This window comes from Macrobrachium rosenbergii, chromosome 57 (assembly GCF_040412425.1).
Source record: "Macrobrachium rosenbergii isolate ZJJX-2024 chromosome 57, ASM4041242v1, whole genome shotgun sequence".
NCBI lineage: Eukaryota > Metazoa > Arthropoda > Malacostraca > Decapoda > Palaemonidae > Macrobrachium > Macrobrachium rosenbergii.
In genome coordinates, this window is record NC_089797.1 from 12,837,895 (window position 1) to 12,852,894 (window position 15,000).

The 15,000-nt window shown below is 36.4% G+C and overlaps 1 long non-coding RNA gene across 2 annotated transcripts in view; it reads left to right on the plus strand.

The window, feature by feature from the left end:
- LOC136836914 (uncharacterized) overlaps window positions 1–15,000 on the plus strand; it is a 16,753-nt gene that overhangs the window by 1,306 nt on the left and 447 nt on the right. For both annotated transcript variants that reach the window (XR_010852497.1, XR_010852498.1), the window contains exons 2-4: window positions 4,587–4,633; window positions 14,118–14,330; window positions 14,533–14,619. This is a non-coding gene — a long non-coding RNA (uncharacterized lncRNA). The remainder of the gene's footprint in view (window positions 1–4,586; window positions 4,634–14,117; window positions 14,331–14,532; window positions 14,620–15,000) is intronic.

Below are 15,000 nucleotides of genomic sequence, written 5' to 3' on the forward strand. Positions count from 1 at the left end.
AAAACTTCTTTTGAAAGTTGCTGCTTTACTGGGAAGGCAAGGATTGTCTTTTCGTGGTCATAAGGAGGGTGATAATGCATTAAATTCAGGAAGTTTTATAGAAACTGGAGCTCATTGCAGAATCTAATCCTTCTCTAAAGAAAAAGTTAGATGGACGATATGGCCATTACACTAGTCCTCAGTATCAGAATGACTTAATATCAGTTATTGGAACTCATATCAAACACACAATATGCACGGAAGCACAATCAGCTCAATTTTTTTCTGTTATGGTAGATGAGACAAAAGACTTGTCAAAAAAAGAACAGTTGGCTATTCTTGTTAGGTCCTTTAGTGAAGGAGTTGTGAAGGAACGAGACATTGGTACATATCACATGGAAAAGGTTGATGCAGCCAGTTTAGCTGATTATATATATAAGGAGATAGAACAATCTGGTTTAATTTGGACAAACTGTGTGGCACAGCGCTATGATGGGGCAAGTGTCATGAGTGGATGCTTTAGTGGCGTTCAGGCACGACTACGAGATAAAATTCCCCAAGCAGTGTACATACATTGCCATGCCCACAGGCTTAATTTAGTACTGGGTGACTGTGTATATCAGTGGTCTCTCCTCATTCTTTTCAGTTATTAACACACTGTACACATTCATAACTAACAGTAATACAAGGTACCAACTTTTCATAGAGGCACAGAAAGCAGAAGACTTGCAAATTTTGACATTAGAAATAGACCTGCTATAACAAGATGGTCTTACTATTATCGGTCAGTTGCAAAGGTTAAGCTTCGTTATGGAAGTTTGTTAGCAGTGCTTCACAAAGTTGAAGAGAGCTCTGATTCAGAAGCTGCAGCTGAAGCAAGTGGACTCTACAAACAGTTGCTGTCTTTCAAGTTTGTAGTAAATCTTCATGTTGCAGAACAAGTCTTGAAAGTTACCAACAGCTTGTCAGACCAGCTACAAGCAAAGGAATTATTTTTATCTGAACTTTGCTCTCTCATACAGTCAACTATTAAAGAACTACAGGTCTTGAGAACAGATGAAGGTTTCTCTGATATCTTTGACAAGGCTAAGATTTTTTCTGCTGCATCTGAGATTAATACAAACTTGAAAGACTCCAGTCAAGTAGGCAGACCCAAGAGGATCCAAAAGATCTCATCCAAGTTAAAATACTTTTTAACTGATTCAAGTGTAGGAATGAGTGAGGACAATACAAGTCTTGCTCCGGGGCTATTGTTCAAATGGATCTATTTTGACATATTAGATAGATTTATCTCTGAGATGGAAAATAGATCCACTCATAATATGCCACTGATAGCAACGATGAATGCACTTGAATGTGATTCTAACGACTTTTTAAATGATAAGAAACTGTCTACCATAGTAGAGTTTTACAAGGATGTACACAGATGAAATCCTTCTAAATGCCCAAATTTCTGTAGCAAAGAGTCACTTTCTAACTAAGAATGAAAAGCCTAAGAATTTGTTTGAATTGTATGATGAACTTAAACCATTAGAATGTGCCTACTCAAAAATCTTAAAATTGTTAAAATTCTCATCACCCTTCCAGTAACTACTGCCAGCAATGAACGACTGTTTTCAGTGCTTAGTTTAGTTAAAACGCATCTACAAACTACCATGAAAAATGATCGCTTGAATGACTTGCTTCTCATGGCCCCAGAAAAGGAGCTTGTTAAAAATCTTAACTATGACATACTGGTTAATAATTTTGCAAAATTAAGATCAAGGCGGTACCCACTCATGCAGTAGATAATATTTGAAATGCATGAAGCATATGTTTATTTTAAAATTTCCTTAGCGGAACCTTGTTAAAATTATGCACCATTTTATCTGTACACATTTTCCCCAGACTTAAGATCTTTCTGTTCACATCAACTTTTCTTGTTTTCCTGAATGACCCTTGTGTAGGTAGTGAGCTATATATAATGTAACATGTTAAACTGCAGATATTCTAGGACCAATACTGTGGTTTATAACTTGATTTGTTTAGAAATTTCCACTACCTTTTCATCTTCATCTGTTATCTCAAAATTTGATGTAGGTACAGAATTTTTTAAAGAATAAAAATTCTTAAAATTTCCGTAAGTGGATTCAAATTGCTCCTATTTTGTTGATATTTCTAAAAATTTTCTCGGGGGACCTTGCAGCCGCCTCTGGACCCCTCAGCTGTTTAGGCTCGCTTCGCTCGCCACCCTCCCCTTTCAGGAGAGGTGGGGCCTCAAATAAACCTTTGCCCCCCCAAAAGGAAAAATGAAATGACGCCCCTGTATATACCGTAAATTAAAAGCAGATAACAGCAGGCTGCCATGAAGTGTCTAGTTTGGTGAGAATGAAAGCACCGTGTATTCGAGGCTCGAGTGTGGAAATTCATTAGTACTAGTTATAGGAAAATATTCAAACATAAATCACTTTTAATGTGCAATAATTACTTAGATTGATTACAGCTTAACTCACAGTTGTAGAAGCAGTTCGCCATGATTAAACTGGACACATAAAAACTTATAAAAACTACAATTTAACTCACAGTTGTAGAAGCAGTTTGCCATGATTAAACTGGCCATATAAAAACTTATAAAAACAACTAGAATGATTAAAATTAAAATGATTTAATCAAGGTTTCCAAGTTGATCTTTAGTATACCACTGCGTGGCCTATGAAGCCTTGTAAATTACCCTGAATTACAGTAACTACGCTTCGGTATTGTCTGAAGTTGCTTGCTTTGAGGCATGAAAGAAAAAAGTGCTCCAGCTTGGTAGTTGATATAGCTTTCACTTAACACTACCCCCTGCATTTAACTGCATTTTAATAACCTCCAGCTGACACTGCCTGTGATATCTTTTTAGCGACAGCCATGCAGTGATTTTGCCATCGCAAAGCAGGGCCCCCGTAGGGTGGCATTGTCATCAGTGCACCTCACGCGGTGCACTGTAGGCATTACTTAAGGCTCTTTTCAGCATCCTTTCGGCCCCTAGCGGCAACTCCTTTAATTCCTTTTATTGTACCTCCATTCATATCCTCTTTCTTGTCTTACTTTCTAACCGCCCCCCCCCCTTAGCAGTTGTCTCGTAGTGCAACTGCGAGGTTTTCCTCCTGTTACAAATTGCAGACCTCCTATACTCTCAGTTTTCCTCTTCGCTGAAGGACCTCATAGGACCCGGCGCTTGGCATCAGGCCTAAATCTCCTATTCCAGAGCAGGGCAAATTTGAGGAAATACGAACCTCGGAAGAGAAAGGATTCAAAAGTGTCTTTATCAAGCTTAAAAAACAAATCCTTTATGCTACTGGTATACTCAACGTCCCCGTCATTGAACTGAACTGAATATAGAGTTTAGGCCAAAGGCCAAGCGCTGGGACCTAGACGTAATTCAGCGCTGGAATGGAAATTGAGAGTAGGTAGGTCTGGAAGGTGTAACAGGAGGAAAGCCTCGCAGTTGCACTATGAAATAATTGTTAAGGGAGGGTGGAAAGTCAGATGGAACAAAGATAATATGAATGGAGGTACAGTAAAAAAATGAATGAAGGGGTTGCAGCTAGGGGCCGAAGGGACGCAACAAAGAACCTTCAGTAATGCCTGCAGTGCACCCTGTGAGGTGCAGTGACGTCACTACTCCCCTACCATAAAGGACAGAGTATTGATATCATTAAAAAGACTCAAAATTTGCTATGAAGGACCAAAAAATGAAGCAGCGTGTTCTCTACATGACTTGTCTTCCTGATAAACGCTCAGGTCGGTGGATCTGAACAGTAATTTGACAGGAGATACTATGGACAGTGAGCTAAGTTGTACATTGCCACCAGCTCAGCCCATAAAACCCCTTTGTTGGGTCGACATTAAAGCTACGTAAGGTGGTCTATCTTTATGAGGGTACGGGCAAAATATTATCGTCTTCCAATGAAATGAGGTATTTCTGAAGACAACTCAGCCTACGTCATCGCTTGTGAATTTGGAATGCCCGGAGTAAATATGTATCTATGAGTTCCGGAATAACTTGTAATTAGTGATTAAGTGGTTTCAGAAGGCTGTAATGGCAACTAATCTTTACGAAAAGGAACTGTCAATGCTTACTGCAATGTTAGTTAAAAAAAATAAATGAAATTCAGTAGCATATGTGATATAGTTTAGCTGAAATGGAGAGAGCGAGAGTGGAGGTGGTTAAGCAGTGAACAAGGGACTAATCTGGAAGTTTTCGCTGAACTGCTGAGAACAGATGATTTGTGGTGATGTTCAGGAGTCAATGCAGTGGCTGATGGAACGGGTAGGCTAAGAAATAAATAGAAAGAAGGAATAATGGAGGCATATGAAATCGCGTTGCTTAAAATCCTGGAAATTCAAGTTTGTGTGAAGACAAGCATTATGGAGGCAATGTCACCAAAGAACTGGTCTGACAAGAAGCTAATGACCTTTTCTGGCCTCAGAAAATTCACCAAAGGATGAATTAGGTCTACGAGTGTCTAAAGACTAGTATAGAGACCACCTTATAACCTATAATAGTTTATATTATCATTTATGAATGATATTGTATAAGGATGATTACGACAACAACAATAAAATATTTGTATTTTTTTCAGGCTGTTTGTCCTAAAAGCTTTCCAGTCACGTGACCCGTGGATTCATGGTAAAGTATTTGACTGTTTGCTCAAATTCTGATAAACAGTAATCACCTTTAATGGGGAAGTGCCGTCGGTGCACCTCACATGGTGTACTGTATGCATTATTAAGGGGTGTTTGCAGCGTCCCTTCAGGCCCTGTAGATGCAGCCGCTTCTTAGCATTTTGCTTCACCTCCATCTTTGCTTCCTCTCTTCATTCCTGCTGTCCAGCACCTCCAACTGTTGCTTCTACGCAGTCGTAAGCTCTGAATAGCCGAAAGTGCACTCTAGTGCTTTGCTTGACAACCTAAAGTCCATTAAAAATTGTATTTTTGAAAGTAAGTTTTGTTGCAGAAAAAATCCATATTACATCAAAGACACTTGACTTAACTTAAACTGACATACTAGTTAAGCCAGATTTTAAGTCTAAATAATAATTTGAATATTATATGAGATATATATATATATATATATATATATATATATATATATATATATATATATATATATATATATATATATATATATAGGTAGATAGATAGATAGATAGATAGATAGTTATACTGTACAGGGGCAAGAAGTAATGTATGCAAACTGACAAATGATAATTAAATGAAAAAAAGTGCATAAACTGTCAATAAAGAAAAAGCTTTCTAGATATTTTTCCCAATCAAATTCATTTGTTGCTTTCAATACTTGGACAAATCCAGCTTTGATTACAGTCATTTTTTGCGAAATTGTTAAAGAAATAACAATTATCCAAAGTGTTATTCGAGTTGTTCTGTACATGAAATCGGAAGAAATTACGTCTGGGCAAATGGCAACACTCTTAATTGTCAAATCAGTCAAGTCTTGAACACGAGAGTTTAAAAAAAATCATTTAAAAAATTAAATACAGCGCATTTCTCTCCAAAATTCAGATCATTTACCCACAATACACATATAAACTAGTAATCTTATTCAAACCAACTTCCTTACTCGAAAATAAGGTTAAAAACCACGATCAAACGTAAAATTTAGAGTAAACGAGTAAAAAATGCGCTGAAGTTTCTCCGGCGCAGTCGAGTTTTCTGAACATTGTATAATCAAGGCCACCAAAAATAGATGTATATTTCGTAGGCAGCTTAGGTTCCACTTGAATATGGTAAGCTTTTTTGCCTTCAAAGATTCATTTTTAAACCTCAAATTTCTTTGCTCTGTTTCAGAAAAACTTTGGGCGTTTTTTCAGTCAGGGAAAAGCGGAGCAAACGCAGACTTTTGTTGGAGTTGCCTATGATACGTCTTTGCTGCCTTCCGGGGAGTAATTCGCATTTCTCAAATTCCCTCGCCTTGTTTCAGAAAAATCTGGGGTTTTTTCAATGTGAGAAGAGTGGAATGGGAACTGCTGCTCTAGTGCACTGTGGTAAGTTTTCGCTTTGCGTTACTGTAGGAAAGTTTCGGGCGATTTTTCATCAAAGAAAAGCAAAGTATGGACTACTCTACTGCTTTGGTTTAAGGAAAACTCCGCGGTTGTTTGTCTGTAAATGTTTGTTAAAATATTTTTTGGGGTATTTGAAAGGTAGCAGTTTTTTCTGGATGTTTGAAAGGTAACAGGCTTTTTTGGTTTTTGAAAGGTATCAGTTTTCTTTGGGTATTTGAAAGGTAGCAGTTTTTGGGTATTTGAAAGGTAACATGCTTTTTTTGGGTATTTGAAAGGTATCAGTTTTCTTTGGGTATTTGAAAGGTAGCAGTTTTTTGGGGTATTTGAAAGGTAGAAGGTTTTTTTGGGGGTATTTGAAAGGCAGCAGGCTCTTTTGGGAATTTGAAAAGTATCAGTTTTCTTTGGGTATTTGAAAGGTAGCAGTTTTTTTTTATTTGATATGTAGCAGTTTTTTTGGATGTTTGAAAGGTAGCATTTTTTTTTTTCATTTGAAAGGTAGCAGTTTTTTGGGTATTTGAAAGTTAGCAGTTTTTTTGGAAGTTTGAAAGGTAGCAGTTTTTTGTGGTATTTGAAAAGTAACAGTTTTTTTGGGTATTTGAAAAGTAACAGTTTTTTTGGGGGTATTTGAAAGGTATCAGTTTTCTTTGGGTATTTGAAAGGTAGCAGTTTTTTTGGGTATTTGAAAGGTAGCAGTTATTTTGGGGGGTATTTGAAAGGCAGCAGGCTCTTTTGGGAATTTGAAAAGTATCAGTTTTCTTTGGGTATTTGAAAGGTAGCAGTTTTTTTTTTTTTTTTTTGTATTTGAAAGGTAGTAGGTTTTTTTGGTATTTGAAAGGTAGCAGTTTTTTGGATGTTTGAAAGGTAGCAGTTTTTGTTTTTGCATTTGAAAGGTAGCAGTTTTTTGGGTATTTGAAAGTTAGCAGTTTTTTTGGAAGTTTGAAAGGTAGCAGTTTTTGGGTATTTGAAAAGTAACATTTTTTTTGGGTATTTGAAAAGTAACAGTTTTTTGGGGGTATTTGAAAGGTATCAGTTTTCTTTGGGTATTTGAAAGGTAGCAGGTTTTTTTGGGGTGTTTGAAAGGTAGCAGTTTTTTTTCCATAGATTCACAGCTTCAGTCTACAAACCCTCTACATACGTTCATATCTACATATTATCAATCTACATAATCTAGATATTTTTTGTGAGATTCTTGGCAAACAAAATCCTCCCAGAAAATGCCAAGAATTTTCTAACAATGAAAATTGGTAAAGTGAAAGAATATGACCACCAGTAGATAAACGTCGTCAAACAAGGATGCAAGCATTGTTTGCATTTAATTTGTATCTTTGAAGGAGAAGTATTGAGATCAAATAAGGTTTCTTGGTCTAACTTTGGAATAATCTGAATCAAATTCGTTTTCAGTGATTAATGTTCACTGTAAATTTAGTTGATAAATAACCGGGTTACCATGCTGTGATGCTTTCTCAGAGGATATCAAGGAATATTCTCAACTCGCCAACACAATAGACGAAGTATAAAAAAAGAGATATGGAAAAGTAAATTTTATGCTTCTTGCTGATACAAAAACATGAAGAACCACTTGAAATTTTTTTTTTAAGATTAGACCTAGTTTCCCTAACCTAGTGTTAAGCTATATTGTCATAAAAATAAATCAACTTTGTCAGTCTAATTAAAGTAAAAAAAAAAAAAACGAAATTCCACGTTTTTCCTTAGATGCTGCGGGTTCGCGTCTCTCCCGGGGCAATGAAAAATCTCTGACCCTGTAACATGTTTGGAGTTACTGTTGCAGTGTGGGTTCTGCTGCGGTGGGAGGTTGAAACCAACATTCTTTGGAAGCTGGAATTTCAGGTCAATGGCTCCTTTGGTGTGCTTGTTCCATGTGAATAGGTTTCACAATTTTGCTTAGGAAAAAGCCAAAAAAAAAAGTCACAGTTCTGGCTAGGAAAAAAAACCACAGGAAAAAAGTCACAATTTTGGCTAGGAAAAAAGTCACAGGAAAAAGTCACAATTTTGGTTGGGAAAAAAACCACAGCAAAAAAGTCCCAATTTTGGTTATAAAAAAAGTCACAGGAAACAAGTCACATCAGTCTATGGTGGCCGGTAATAGTCTCAGGAGAAAAATTCGCAATATTTTGGGGGGTCATTATCTTTATGATATTTACAGTCTTTTGCTTATGTTTAAACGGTAATCCCCAACGGGCTTGTACTAAACACGCCGCAAAGGTGGATACATACCGGGTTAAAACCCTTTTGGGGGGTCACTATCTAGGAAAGATTATTGTGACTTTATTACCTATGACTTTTTTTTCTGTGACTTTTTTCTGTGATCTTTTCCCCGTGACTTTTTTCCTGTGACTTTTTCCTGTGATTTTTCCCGTGACTTTTTTCTGTGACTTTTTTCCTGTTATTTTTTTCTGTGACTTTTTGTGACTTTTTTTGTGTCTTTTTTACCTGGATTCGTTACACTGAATGATTAAGCCTTCAATATGCATGTTTCTTAAAATATTCAATACACTCCTGCTTTATGAAAATATGTCGTGTACAAACTATTCTCGTTTCGGCCCCCAGCTGCAACCCCTTGCGTTCCTTTTACTGTACCTCCTTTTATTTCTCTTTCTTCCATCTTACTTTCCACCCTCTCCTAACAATTGATTCATAGTGCAACTGCTTTGAGGTTTTCCTCTTGTTACACCTTTTAAACCTTTTCACTGTATTAAGGATTCAGCAGATGAAACCTATTCACATGGAACAAGCCCACTAAAGGGAATATTGACTTGGAATTCAAGATTCCAAAAAATGTTGGTTTTAACATCCCACGGCAGCAGATCCCACACTGCGGCAGTAACTGATCATGTAGTGTTGTTCAAAAAATTTCCAGACACACCTATAAAAGCTGGAGGGATTTCATGACCAATGCACAGGCTGATTTCAAAACTCAAAGTTTAGCTGGTCCGTTGTTGTGTAATGCCACTCATATGTGGTGGGTTCGCGTCTCCCCCAGGGCGATGAAAAATCACTGGCTGTGTGTCATGGTCAGTTACTGCTGCAGTGTGGGATCTGCTGTGGTGGGAGGTTGAAACCAACATTCTTTGGAAGCTGGAATTTCAAGTCAATGGCTCCTTTGGTGTGCTTGTTCCATGTGAATAGGTTTCATCTACTGGAATAATAATAATAATAATAATAATAATAATAATAATAATAATAATAACAGGTGTTTGCTAAACATAAGGTTCTTTGGCTGAGTTCAAAGTCAAGCCTGTGGAACTTTGAACTTGACTCCACTTGAAATGTTTGTAGCCAACAGAATTTGCTATTATTTCTACAAAATCGATAACCTCTCACCTAAATGAGTTATCTCATTGTATCTAACTATTTTAAATATTTCTAGCTTACCTAATAATTTTGTTTATATATTTAAACTGAGACATTGTGTTTACCTTGAAGAGATAATGAAAATAATTATTCTAAAAAAAAAAGCTCTGAAGATGTTTTTCATAGTCCCTCAAGTGATACCATTCTCTTTATCATGTACAAATGCGATTCCAAAGTTTATTTAATAATAATAATAATAATAATAATAATAATAATAATAATAATAATAATAATAATAATAATAATAATAATAATAATTTTTAGTACTTTTGGCTATTTGTTTCTTTACAGAGTATTGGAAGAGATAAAAGTATTGAGTCTTAGATGCGCTGCTCTAAATTGTGGAATTTAGAGAGGTACTTAATTAAGTTAGTACAAATTTGTATTCTGCAGATAACAGCAAATTTTTACAAAGCAAATCTTGCCTGTTTCAAAAAGACGAATGTAACCAATCGGGATCTTTCCTAGAAAATGACCCCCAAAAAGGGTTTTAACCCGGTATGTATCCACCTTTGCAGCGTGTTTAGTACAAGCCCGTTGGGGATGACCATACAAAACTAAACAAAAGACTGTGAATATCATAAAGATAATGACCCCCAAGAGATATCAGTCCTAGGTAACGACCCCCGGACTTTGTTGGGGGTCACTATCTAGGAAAGATCCACCAATCGAAGGACACGAAGATTTCACACCAAAATATCACGATGCTTTCCCTTACAGCTCTAAGTCACGTGCTGTTGCTGTCGAATAGAAATAAAGGCTTTTCAGATCTGTTCTGACTCTCACCCATTTTCCAGTGTGCAGCAAAGGCAACCTTGACAGACCACTATTTTGGAACTCAAGAGCTTCTGGACGGCGTGCAATGCTACTTGTCCTCAGCGCAAGCTTCTGCAGGCTCCCTGCAGAAGACATCAAACCCCAAGGACCGCGTAAGGGGAGTGAGTGATTCACTATTTTCTCTAATTTTAAGACATTCCTGCTGCTTGGACTTTTGAGCATTAGGGTGCGTCCACACTACATTAGAATGTGTCATAAAATCATGTCGGAAACTTATTACACACATATCCCAAACAGGGCCAGAACAAGTTAGCCACCTTAAGTGCAGAAAGAATTTTGGGCAAATACTAGAAGACCATATGAAACGCTAATTAGGACAGAGAAAGTCTTTGACTTGCATTCAACCTGTTATTGATGTGGGCGAATAGTTACCGACATGTTTACGACACGTTCACTCTTACTGCAGTGGCACAGAAGGACTCATTTGTTCTTAGGTTACAGGATCCAGTTACAGTGGCACAGAATTTGCTCTCCCAACTAATTAGTTTGAGTTACCAAAAATGAACATTTTATTCCGTTAAATATTTCATTAAAAATCATCAATACAGTATTGAAATTTTCTCATTATTTCTTGTGAAGTCTGATACCAGAACAAAATACTGGGTCATAAATGGACTTTGGAATAAGACTTGAAGGTCCATTACAGGATCCAGTATATTTACAATGCTCTGTAATATTTCCAGTTAGATTTAAACTCAGTGGTTCAACAAATTAGTAGCATGTATGCATCTTCTGTAACAGTGTGGGCACCAAAAACGCTAGTTGTGTGTTTTGTGTTAGTATTTTGCTGCATATTATTTAGAATGCTGACAGATTCTCGATGGAAAGCTTGAGTTGAGAACCAAAAATGAACCTAAATTTTTAGGGACTTCTGTTAAAGATTTCATTAAAAATCATCATCATCAATACAGTATTGAGAATTTCTCCTTATTTCTTCGGTGAATGGACATTTCTGATATCGAAGGCAGAACCTAATAAAATACAGTGAGTCATAACATGATGGCAAAATAATAATAATAATAATAATAATAATAATAATAATAATAATAATAATAATAATAATAATAATAATAATAGGGTGCATGGGCCATTCATTTGAGATGTTAGGTTGAAAACATAAAAAACTGATTATTTCTTTAAAGAAAAATTCAAAAAATCTATTTTTAACCGAGTGTGAGCCTTGTATTCAAGAGTCCTGAAGGGTATTGACCATCTCAGGACTCTTCTTTCCTTACCCAAAGGGCAAAGAGGAGTTGTATAGTCCGTAAGAACGGTTCCCATGAATGCAATCCGTCTTCTTCCAGTTGAACAACACCAACCCATGTCTGTCCTAGCCAAGAAACCCTGATAGGTTTCATCATCCAAGGATGTAACTGAAGGTGTCAAAAGCCAAAATGCCTGGTTACGATGATTGCCATTAAAAGTCTTGCTCTGTTTATGCGAAATGGAAAAAACATAAATGTTTGTGTTTGGAAAACACTTCCCGTTTTCTTTGCAGCTGGAACCGGATTGATCAGGCTTACCTGTTTGGAAGATAAGATCTTGGTTTTCTCAACAACAGTAACAGGAACAGGCACAATGTAAAAAACAACAGCAACAAGTTCCATCACACAACCAGTGTTCTTTAGCTAAAGTTTAACAATAAGATTGTCACTATCAACAAGTCTTCACCTAATCAACAGGTCACAGATTTACTGGTACCAAAACAAGAATCACCTAGCATTTGGGAAATCACTAGTAACATGTATTATCGTCGACTTTCGAATCTTTGGCTTTTTCATTAATTTTAACCAGTTTTCAGACAGGTTTCGGGATCAGGCGGATAGTGATCAACAAATAATTGTGTCTTTAAACCAATCTTCCTTTACGTTCACATTATGTTGCTTTACTTTTATCAACAATGTAGGTTCAAGCAATCATTTTCTTGGACTCTTCTGATTTCCATGGTCTGTAAAATCTTTTTGTTGGGATACTATATATATATATATATATATATATATATATATATATATATATATATATATATATATATGTATGTATGTAGCACACACTGGAAAAAAAACGTGTACAATCTAACCAACAGCGATGTATCTTTGATATACAAACATGGTTTACTGAAATAGTACTGATAGCGTTGGTTTGTGTATGGTATGTAGCTGTATGTTCAACAATTGAAATATCTAATAGCTACGAAATTGAACGTGGATTTTCGAACACATAACACATAATGTCAAAAACGCTGTCCTTCGGTCAAATATCTATTCAGTCCATTGCCAAAGTCAATTAATAAATCAGTAACAAATGTATATCTTGGTCCTGAAATTTACTTGAATGGGGGTCACAAAAAAAGCTTCATGGGTAACAAATACTTGGTCCAGAAATTTAGCATTGGAAAAAAATTTTCAGTAAACTATTTGAGTCCTCAGTGTGGTTATAACTTCCAGTCATAACTTGTAAACAGTCATAACTTGCCTTTCACGGTGTCCTTCTTTCTTTCAGGGAGCTGTACAGCTTGCAACCTTGCAGACTCCACTATTTATGGCATCATAGCTGGTCAAACTGGGTGTTCAAATTCAACTACCGTTTTGTAAATGGAGTCACATCCCAGACCTGTGGTTTGAATCTTGTGTTGAACAGTAACAATGCCTGTGATTTTCCATTTAGTGTTATGGCAACGTGCAACTGTTGACATCAACTGCACTTAAAAGCTGTAGCCATCCTGCTAAAGATAAGAAGAAAAAACTTAAAATCGCGTCCAAAAAATGACAGGCACATGCAAATTGTTCATCTCAAGTTCCATCAAGTAAAAATTCATGTTACCTTCATGGGGTACATTTCAATGCGAATCTTCTGTTGGTGGTTGCTCCTCGCCCTTGCAGAACGTAAGAATTCTAACACGTAAGGACAGTCTCTGGGAAAACTGATGGAACTTTGACAGAAATTGGTCTGAAAATTATGAAGAGGTCGTGTCCAGACCGGAGTTTATGAAATTCCCCAATAAAGATAAAATACATTTCACCCATCAGTCATCACCTATGCGCTTTAACTAGGGAATAATGAATGGCTAAATGAATAAATGTTCACGAATCAATTTTTATGAACAGATTTCATTACCCTCTTTGCTTTTGCTGGAACTGAGGTGGTGAGTACCCTTGGGTCCGATGATAGTTTGCTGAAATAATTTTCAACCTTGATCTATTTATTTCTTAACATTCTCTTGTTCTGTGAGATTTATGAAGCCTGGTATTTGCGGAACAGTCCTCAGTAATATATTTTATTTTATATTTGGACATATTTTTTTTAACTTCATGGCTAATTTAATTGCGAAAATTTCACATATTTTTCCTGATTTTCAGTAGTGAGTTTTAATGACATTTTTAGCACTAATAATTTCCTTATCTTGTCTCATTTTTTTTTTAAGTTCGCAGTCAGTTTAGAAGGTTAAAGGATTTTCTTAACATCTCCAAAACTATTGTTCAGGATGTATACTATCAGGATGTATATTAATATTTTAATTATATTTTTATTTATTTGCTTATTAATTTGTCAATTCATCTGTTTTCCTAATAACTGATCTGTTCTTACCGTATTTCCCTTTACCTTCTGTTACTTCTTTCGAATGAACATCACGTTCTTTGTAAGCTTGAAGTTCAAGTCAATGGCCCCTGTGGTGGGCTTGTTCCATAAGAATATGGTCCATAATGAAACATCATCTTCAGGGTGAGATATATCGCGTATTTTTACCTAACGAAATCCTTTTATCCATAATTGCTCCTAATCGTTATTATTCTTACTGTCACTCTGACTACCTTTTTATTATCATTTCGATGAACAAAATGCCTATCAAAAACCTTCTGTATCGACCACTCGTTGTCAAGTCAGGTTGAGGGTCCGTGAGAGAGTAAAGAACGCTTCCAGTCACCGTCATCCTTGGCTCTCAGGCGGAAAAGCAAAACACTGTCGTTGGAATAACAGGGAAAGGAAGATTTAGTTTGTGTGTGTCGAGCAAAGTGGGAACATTGAAGTCCTGCCTACTTTAACCGGTTAGGAGCAATATAGATGATTTATAATTGCTCTCTGGGTCTTCATATTAAGGCAAGTTTTAGTTTTGTGTATAATGCTATCTGTATCGCTTGGAATATTAAGTTGTACGTGCAACTAATGGCTAATATGGTGAATGCATATTACAAGAGACAAGTAACTGGTAATATGGTGAATGCACAACATTAAATTATGCAAGTAACTGATTGGTAATGTAGTTTATACACTTGAAACTAATAATTCCTTTGTGTTTCAGGTTCCTGGACTACAGTAGTTGGACTTTCAATGAATTTCAGCCATCTCTGGACTCCAGTGGTAACTATTTTGCTCTCAAAATCTAGAGGTGGGAAGCATTCTTCTTTTAGTGTATTCGAAGCCAAACTTAACATAGCAAGCGTAGTCCTCCCCCTTCAGGGGCGGTGCCCCTGATGTGGGGAGGATCTCCTGTTGGCGTACAATGGACTTCGGTCTATTGTACGTTACGAAGGGGCTTGCTTGCTATAAACTCTAACTCAAATTTTAAGTGAAAATTTAAGTGTATTGAAGGCACTTGGTTTTATCTTGGGTTAATCTCTAAACTCTAACTCAAATTCTGGTTACATAATTGAAAATTTAAGAGAAAAATGTATTGAAAGACACTTGGTTTTATCTTGTAACGTAACTAGTTTGTCAATGACGTATATTTGACATTGGTTTTTTTAGCTGGCACCTTTGGAAATCGATA